The sequence below is a fragment of the Barbus barbus genome (genome assembly GCF_936440315.1).
Source record: "Barbus barbus genome assembly, chromosome: 15".
Lineage (NCBI taxonomy): Eukaryota > Metazoa > Chordata > Actinopteri > Cypriniformes > Cyprinidae > Barbus > Barbus barbus.
This window is the reverse complement of record NC_136743.1, coordinates 30537044-30545173: the sequence shown is the minus strand read 5'-3', so window position 1 is coordinate 30545173 and position 8130 is coordinate 30537044. Positions and strand designations below refer to the sequence as shown.

Genomic DNA, 8130 nt, shown 5'->3' with positions numbered 1-8130 from the left:
CAGTGCATTGCATATGGTGAACACGTGCGTTGCACGTAGACTCCATTTCAAAACAATGCTATTATTTGTTACATTATTACTGTTATTTGTGGAACTGATAAATGGCAGATATTTTAGAAGCAATCAGCTGATTCCTCTTCTGGCCCAGGGCATGCTACTCCGCCGTTCTGCGGCGCTGGATTGTTACACTGGCGGGTGCGTTTCTGGGTCTTTCGTGTGCAGGTGGACCATGAAGACCAACAGCTCCAACTGCCATCTACTGCCAATGCTGTAAATGTTAGGATAATACCAAAAAAATGCATGACAATATTAACACAAGCTTTTGTCAAAAGGGACTTTAGAGTGAAGAATATCACATGCAATTTTTCATAAGAACCAACAATATTTATGCTATACAATGTCATGTACTATAAACTAGTATAAACACAGTATGTGTATATATATATATATATATATATATATATATATATATATAAAGTACTTTAAAACTGAAACTGTATCATTTCCATTGATTGATCATGACAGCATTAACTTATCAAATGATGAAATAAAGAGAAGCTCATCATACTAATACAAGCATCCTTTCTGCATTTTTAAAGAGCCGATTCCTCCTAAGTCATAAAATGACATATAGGAAAACTCTCTAACTCAATGGACATCCACACCAAGTGCAGCATTTGGAACAGGAAAAAACCTCCCTCTTTTATAGATAACAGGCCACACAGACAAACCTTTCGTTTGGTTATTTCACAGCTCACTCCTCTGAAACCAGCTGGGCAAATACAAACACACCTTGTGCCTAAGAAAAAAAATCTCATAAGGATTAAAGGAACTTCCAACACTTGAGATATTTAGATATTTAAAAACGTTTATCAAAATAAGATATTTTTTCAGTGTGCTTTCATTTAAAATGCTCTTGTTTGTAGAACTGTATCTTGTTTATAAACACCATTTTAGAACTCTCAATGAAAATAACTATTTTCAAATACAAATAACTATTATTTTTTAGATTGTGTTTTCTGATTATTCTCACCTTTGAGCACTGCCATGCCGTTATTGAGACAGGGCGAGCAGCGACAGGAGCTGGTTTCTTTCAGGTACTCTGACAGAGCTCTCTTCAGGTTTTTCTTCAGGATGTTAGCATTTGGGTCTTGGGATGGCACCAACTCATAGAGTGGTTCTATCTGTAAAAACAAAGTAAAATTAAGTCATACAATAAAAGAGGTCCTGCGACCCTACAGAGGACAAGTGGTTTGGAGAATGAAGAATATTATGTAATATTTACGTTAATATTTACACAGTCATGGCCTAATGGACAGAGAGTTGGACTTGTAACCCGAAGGTCATGGGTTTGAGTCTCTCCCCGGGCGCCGCAGCATGTGTCCACGCCGTTTCACTAATTTACATCTACATACTAATTCTTCACTGTGCGTCTTTAGTAAATCCTGACAGTACTATTTTAACTCCAAAAGAGGGTTTGCGCTGGTGCAAGCTGTTAGTAAATCTTGCCCTTAGACACTATGTGTGGTGGCACTTTTTTCACATTTATTTCACATTTTTAAAAGGGGGGGGAAAATATATATATATATATATATATATATATATATATATATATATATATATATATATACATACAGTATATATATGAAAAAACAAAAAGGAAAACACATACTGGGTGAAAACTTTTACCTTCTTGCGAATAAAATCTGGATTCTAGAACACAGCATCGCCCCACAGCTGCATGATGTCTGGAGTTGGCAGCTGTTTTGCAGCTAGACGTCACCCCCTCTGACCACAATAAACACATCTTCCACCATTTCCCTTGCTTTACTGGAATCTGAATAGCCAGACAAAACAGTATTTTTAAAGGTAAGGTACGTGATTTCAGAGAGGCTATCAAGAGCAAGCTAACTTTGAAAGCATAAGATCCCACCCTCCCTGCAAGTCACTCTCCAAAGCCACACCTCCTCGAAATCAAGAGGCTAACCAGCGTCATGATGAGAGACGCCGTTGGTGGAGGGTTGAATGCAACGCTGTCAGATTATCTAATCTCTCATTCTCCGATGGGAAAACATTACAGTACAAAGCGTGTAATATTACAATAATAATGCCTTCCATTATCGCTCGGTCTGCAATAGCATAATGGAACGCCTTGACTTATGACATCTGCGAGAACACATATGCTGACTTTAAATAAACATTAGTGACATTTAAGAAGATAATGCGCTCCACAAGCAGGCAATATAATTAATGGTTGTCTCCAAACAGATTTTCTAAACACTGGTGAAGTCTGTGCACATTTGAGGTCTGCACAGGTTGGCGAAAGTATTTTAACATCAAACAATGGCACACTTCACCTTATAATTTCTTCGATCTGAGCCTCTGAGTTGTGGCTTTTGCTTACCTCCAAGCTCGTCCAGCAGGCCTTTACAGCCACCAACTGAAAATCCTGCACCCACATACACCCCCTTAATTAGGGCTCCAACTTTAAGACCAACTTGTACACATTTCTTGATCTCTTCAAGCTTGTAGTCTATAATGAAAGACAATGCATTCAGTATAGGCTCAGCCTTTGGAATAACATGGCTGTCCTTGCTTTGATCACATGCTTTTACCTACCACTTTTCTCTAATGTCTCATCATTGAGGACAATAGTATATTCAAAATCTCCACCGAGAGTCGCCTCTCTGATGAAATGCGTCCCATAGTCACTGTAAAGCTGCCGATATTCTCCGTATGTGTATTCCAGTGGCAGGGCTTGCAAGCGGGACAGGAATTCAGGGTGTAACATCAGGTTTGATGTCTTTAAAGCATAGCGCACTACCTCAAGTTCAGAGTGAGCTCGGATAAAAAAAAATTTCTGAGGACAACACAGAATAAAATCATGATTGGTATCACAGTCTGGTCACAAATTTAACACTGACTTGTTTTATTAATATAATTAACTTTTTAAAAATTTAAATCTTTTTAAAAATGTACTTTTTCTGCCATTGATGGAATTTTCTATCTTTTCATGTGTTCACTCTTGTACGGCAGGGGGAGCTATTACATATCTTCAGAACATGTACTGAATCTCAGGATCAAAACGTAGAAGCACAATTACTAATTTTGTACTTAATGCACTTTAATAGTGTGGAAGTAGTGCTGAGGTTCAACTAAAGGCATACTGAAGTATATCTGAGTGTGCTAATGGAACTATTGCAAGTATTCTATATATATATTAAATTAAGTTCAAATTAAGTTTCACCTTAGTCACAGAAAAACTACTTACCGTCGCTGAAAAGTTGCGCATCTTCGTCACTGACTTCTTGTACTTGTGGTCATTATATTTAAAACTGAACTCAAAAGTATTAGGAAAAGCAACTCCAAATGAGACGCTGGTCTTGGACAAAGTTGCCTTTGTTTCACTCTTGAAGTATTCATTGTAAGATTCATATACCTCCAGTGTGAAATCATAAGAGCCTTTTGTCTGCGAACAACAAATACAATTATTTCATACATATAGTTTAAAAACAGAAGCCAAAGTTCTGAATCAGCCTTTAGTTGTTACTAGAGTCTATGGTAACTTGTATAAGAGAAGTAGTAAAGATGCTGTATAAAAGATCAAAAATCACTCACAGTGGTTTTGGTAATTATGAATCCTTTTATTAGAGCTAATGTCAAGAAGGAGCTCAAAGCTTGCCCCATAAAAGAAAAGTCATGGCCATGTTTTACTAATTCTTTACCTTGTTTTAGTTCAATTGTGGCCATGTTCTACTAAAACCTTCTCTTGTTTTAATTGAGTTCAATAATGGACATAACTGAACTAAAACAAAGTGCCAAACACTAATCTTCTGTACTGCAGCTTTCATTTTTAAACATGCAACAAACCTCTATCGTGTACTGCTGTATATTATATGGCTTCCTGTAGCGAACATCTTGGATAAAATGAGGCAAGCAGCCGCCAGCATAGTATCGGTTATCGAGCACCACTGCTTCTAGTTTACCGCTCAAAATGTTGAATCTGGGAATGAAGAACAGATTATCTCCAAATACCTGATTCATAGCACAGAATCAGTTTTTGCATTTGGCTCAAATAAAGGAACAACAAAAATATCCTTAAATTAATGAATGTTACCATGAAATGCAATATGAAAAATGGTAAGCATGCATGAAAACTGACAATTTTGGAAAAGCATAAAGTACTGTAATGTGAATCATCAGCCTAACACACTGAACAAACGCTAGGCCAAATGTTTTATTATGCTGCAGAAAAAGGCATGCATTCTCAAAACCTATGCATGATGGCATCTATTTTATGTTATCTACTACTAAGTCACATATTATTTAGCAAAAATCAAAAACAAATGTCAGTAAACTGTTGATAGGAACTTAAATTACTTCTATTGTGTTTGATATGATTAAAATGTACTGCTGAATGTACTGACAAGCGTCAATGGTAAACTAAAATGTCTTTTAATGTCATTTCTATTAAAACTTGCATGCTATGTAAATATAATTGTCATTAAACATTTGTAAAGTTGAAATTTTGTACCTTTAAAATATGTGAACTTCAAATGCAGTATCAAACAACACTTAAATTATAATCGATATTTTACATGGTCTTTAGTATGTTAGTCAGCATATCAAAATAAGTGTAATTCTCTAAAGCATGACAAGTGATAAAGCATGATTTCTAATGCACTTTAAAACTTTTTAAAAAATGTACTTAGATAACAATTTAAGATGATCAGTACTGCATACAAAGCTACTATATGCACTAAGGGTAAAAACATAAGCAAATATTACCAGGACTAATGGAAATGCAGGCCCTTACTACCATATGTTAGTAAGTCAGTATTAAACACACGCACCCTTTGGCAAGAGTCTCGATTCCATAGTACTCCTCGGTTGGCTGATTACAGGCTTTGTACACTTTATTACAGCCCAGTTCATCAGAGCCATCCCCACAGTCATCATCACCGTTACAGCGCAGAGCCTCCAGCACACAGCGACCTGTTACACCACACACAGCCTTCTCTTTACATTGCTTCTGTTTCATTAATACTTTGACTGCTTTGACTGAATTTGATCTACTGAAATGAATCTAATGAAGTGATTCTACTGTTTTAAATGAAGGATGCTCTTCTGGTTTGGGTTCAACGCAAAAAGATTGAATCAAGTCATTTCAATGCAGCTCTAAAAATAAGTCTGGTCCCCCAGTTTTAACTGAATGAGCTGTACATTTCCTTTATATTCTATTTTCAGTTGTGGGAGAAATAATTCCTGTTATTCATGGTATATTGAAAACAATATGTTAATCCTTTGTTAATTTTTTAAACTCAATTTTACTGTTTGATAGTTGAAGGGTCAATAGAATAATGTCTCCTTACTGTCCCAGTTTTGAAAATGCTTATTGCCCTCATAGAGCGAACCTTTCGCTGATTGTTTACAGTTTAACTGAAGTTACTTTCATAATTCGTGCGAAGCATCAAGGGGCGTAGGAAAAAGGTGGATATGTTATCATTTTGCCTTCATACATTTGTGTTCAAATACTTATTGTTTTTGGACCAAAATGCACAGTTAATATATAAGGGAATTTGACATTTCATTATTTTTGTAGTTTTTGGAGATGCTCAGGCACTAATGGGGATGTGAGGGTCACCTGTGACAGTACAGCGAAAGCCCTGGCATGGAGGAGTGGGTTTCTGGCAGGAGTATCGTGACAGAGCGGTGCAGGCTTCCTCCTCTCGGCCCTGATCATGACACGGATCTCCTCCAAACTCAGACGGCTGGACCAGCGTGGCATAGCGATACTGAAGATACACACAAGTGTGTGAGACTCAAAAGGTTCATCTCTCACTTTTAGAAAAACATGTTTATAAAGACACAGTCACATGACGTTGAAAGTATGTGCTATGCTGTACAGATTAAATGTGACCCTGCAGCACAAAAGCAGTCATCAGTAGCACAGGTATATTTGTAGGAATAGCCAACAATACATTGTAAGGGTCAAAATTATACATTTTTCTTTTATGCCAAAAATCATTAGGATATTAAGTAAAGATCATATTCCATGAAGATATTTTATAAATTTCCTAACGTAAATATATCAAAACTTCATTATTGTTTAGTAATATGCATTGCTAAGGATTTCATTTGGACAACTTTAAAGGCGATTTTCTCTCTATTTTATTTTTTTTGCACCCTCAGATTCCAGATTCCCATCCTAACAAACCATATATCAATGGAAAGTTTATTTATTCAGTTTTCAGATGATTTATAAATCTCAATTTCAAAAAAATTACCCTCATGACTGGTTTTGTGGTCCAGAGTCACAAATGTTTAAATGTTTAATATATAGATTAAAAAAGAGAAAGATCTGAAGTATGCTATCAACATTATTAATGAGCAGACAGACAATCAGACAATATACAGAACCCCACTCTCACCCTCTTCTTAAGGCAGGGGTCACAGCGTGTCCATGAGGACCATTCAGACTGTGAACAGTCCACTGGATCTTTAGGCGGTTGTTCAGCGGTCCTGTCTTCTGAACGACAGAGCACTACAGCACTGTTGCAAGCAGATTTATGCTTTTTGTGAACGCAGCATGTAAGGTCATTTATAACAAACTGCAGAATTCAGATTCAGGCCCTTATTTACATTGCACAGAGTGGTGCTTAAAGATATTTGGATACTTTGGGAGACTTAAAGCATGTCACACTTGAAAATGTCTGAATTTAATTGCATTAAAACAAAAAATCAAACCCGGTGGCATCTGATGCATCTGAGCTTTTATGAAAACTAATTTAACTTTTCATACTTTTCAACAATATTTTATATATTACATTCTTTGGTTTTCATTACATTAACAGTAAAATGTTCTGAAAAGTTTAACAACCAAAGTGTTTGGTCAACTCTTCAAGACATTGTCTACAGTATATTTATTGCTTCATATTTCGAAACCTACCATTTTGTGAAATATTTTGACTGAAAAGGATGTTTGTACAATATTCCTTAAAAAATTAATGACACTTTTTAAATTTTTACTTGTGGCTTTAAAAAGCCCACGGCATGCTGATAAAAACCTTGAGGAACAATACATGACACATATATAGGCTATACTGTATATATGAGGTTTACTTTCTTTGTGCCTGAAAAGTTAGTATTTTATAATAACAGATTTTTAAAATGTGTTTATTAATAACAGTTTGACCAGTTTACCTAAAGACCACTAATCACTAAAATCACACAGCTGAATTCTACAGTAGTTCTCTGAATGGTGAGCACTGACCAATTAAAAAGTGAAGCAATCAAAACAGAAGATTGATCTAAAACACTGAAACCCAATAAAACGCTGCACATTCATGCTCATAAAGTAAAATATTCCAACTTACCATATAATGCAGAGACAAAGGATTGCTTTGCTGCAGGCTGAATTTGCTTGTAGAAAACTGTGCATTATAGTGTCAGGGAAACTAGAGCATAGTAGACTAGATACCACATGCAGTATTAGACCTTAAACCCCTAACTGACCCAGCAAGCCCTCCCCTCATCTGTGAAAACAGCCTTATTCATTCACTTTCAGAAATAACAGATGAGGCTGCAGTTCAACTGTGTACATGTGAAATATGAAATACTTGTATTAGAGAGCATTTCATTTTTGATACTTTAGCAAATATTTTGCAACAAAAACTGCAACATACAGTAGAAATACTATTTTGAGCCCTTAAATAATTGATTAATATTTTAAAAACATAACATAATGTATTTTGGAATTGTTGTCTTTCATGAAGGCTAAAGGCATTCAGGTTTTTCCAGGATGTATTATTTGGAGTACACATGGATGATGGTAATTCATTTAACATTTATTTACAGGAGTTTATGATGTTAGCAAATCTATTCTATATCGATTCTAATTCTATTCTTAAAAAACTTGTCCCTTTTAGACATGCACTCTATTCATTTACTAACTGCTTGTTTTCCTAAAAAAAAATGTTTTTGTTAATCTTTGTTTATTATATCTTTTTGTTTTCTTTTGATTTATTATCCAATTAACAAAAGCAAAAAGGCCTAAAACTAGCTTGCTATATTATCTATTCTATCTGTTTTCTTTTTATTTATTATATAATAATAATACAAAAAAAACTC

The 8130-nt window shown here is 35.3% G+C and overlaps 1 pseudogene across 1 annotated transcript; it reads right to left on the bottom strand.

Moving 5' to 3' along the window:
- Positions 1-110: 110 nt before the first annotated feature.
- Positions 111-7528, bottom strand: LOC306881913 (complement component C8 beta chain-like; annotated as a pseudogene). Its single transcript, XR_013785901.1, has 12 exons — positions 7377-7528; positions 6432-6552; positions 5645-5795; positions 4854-4995; positions 3871-4003; positions 3272-3469; positions 2620-2860; positions 2405-2533; positions 1690-1837; positions 1034-1184; positions 722-799; positions 111-268 (listed from the first exon to the last, which is right to left on the bottom strand). The product of XR_013785901.1 is annotated as a complement component C8 beta chain-like (transcript).
- Positions 7529-8130: the final 602 nt, after the last annotated feature.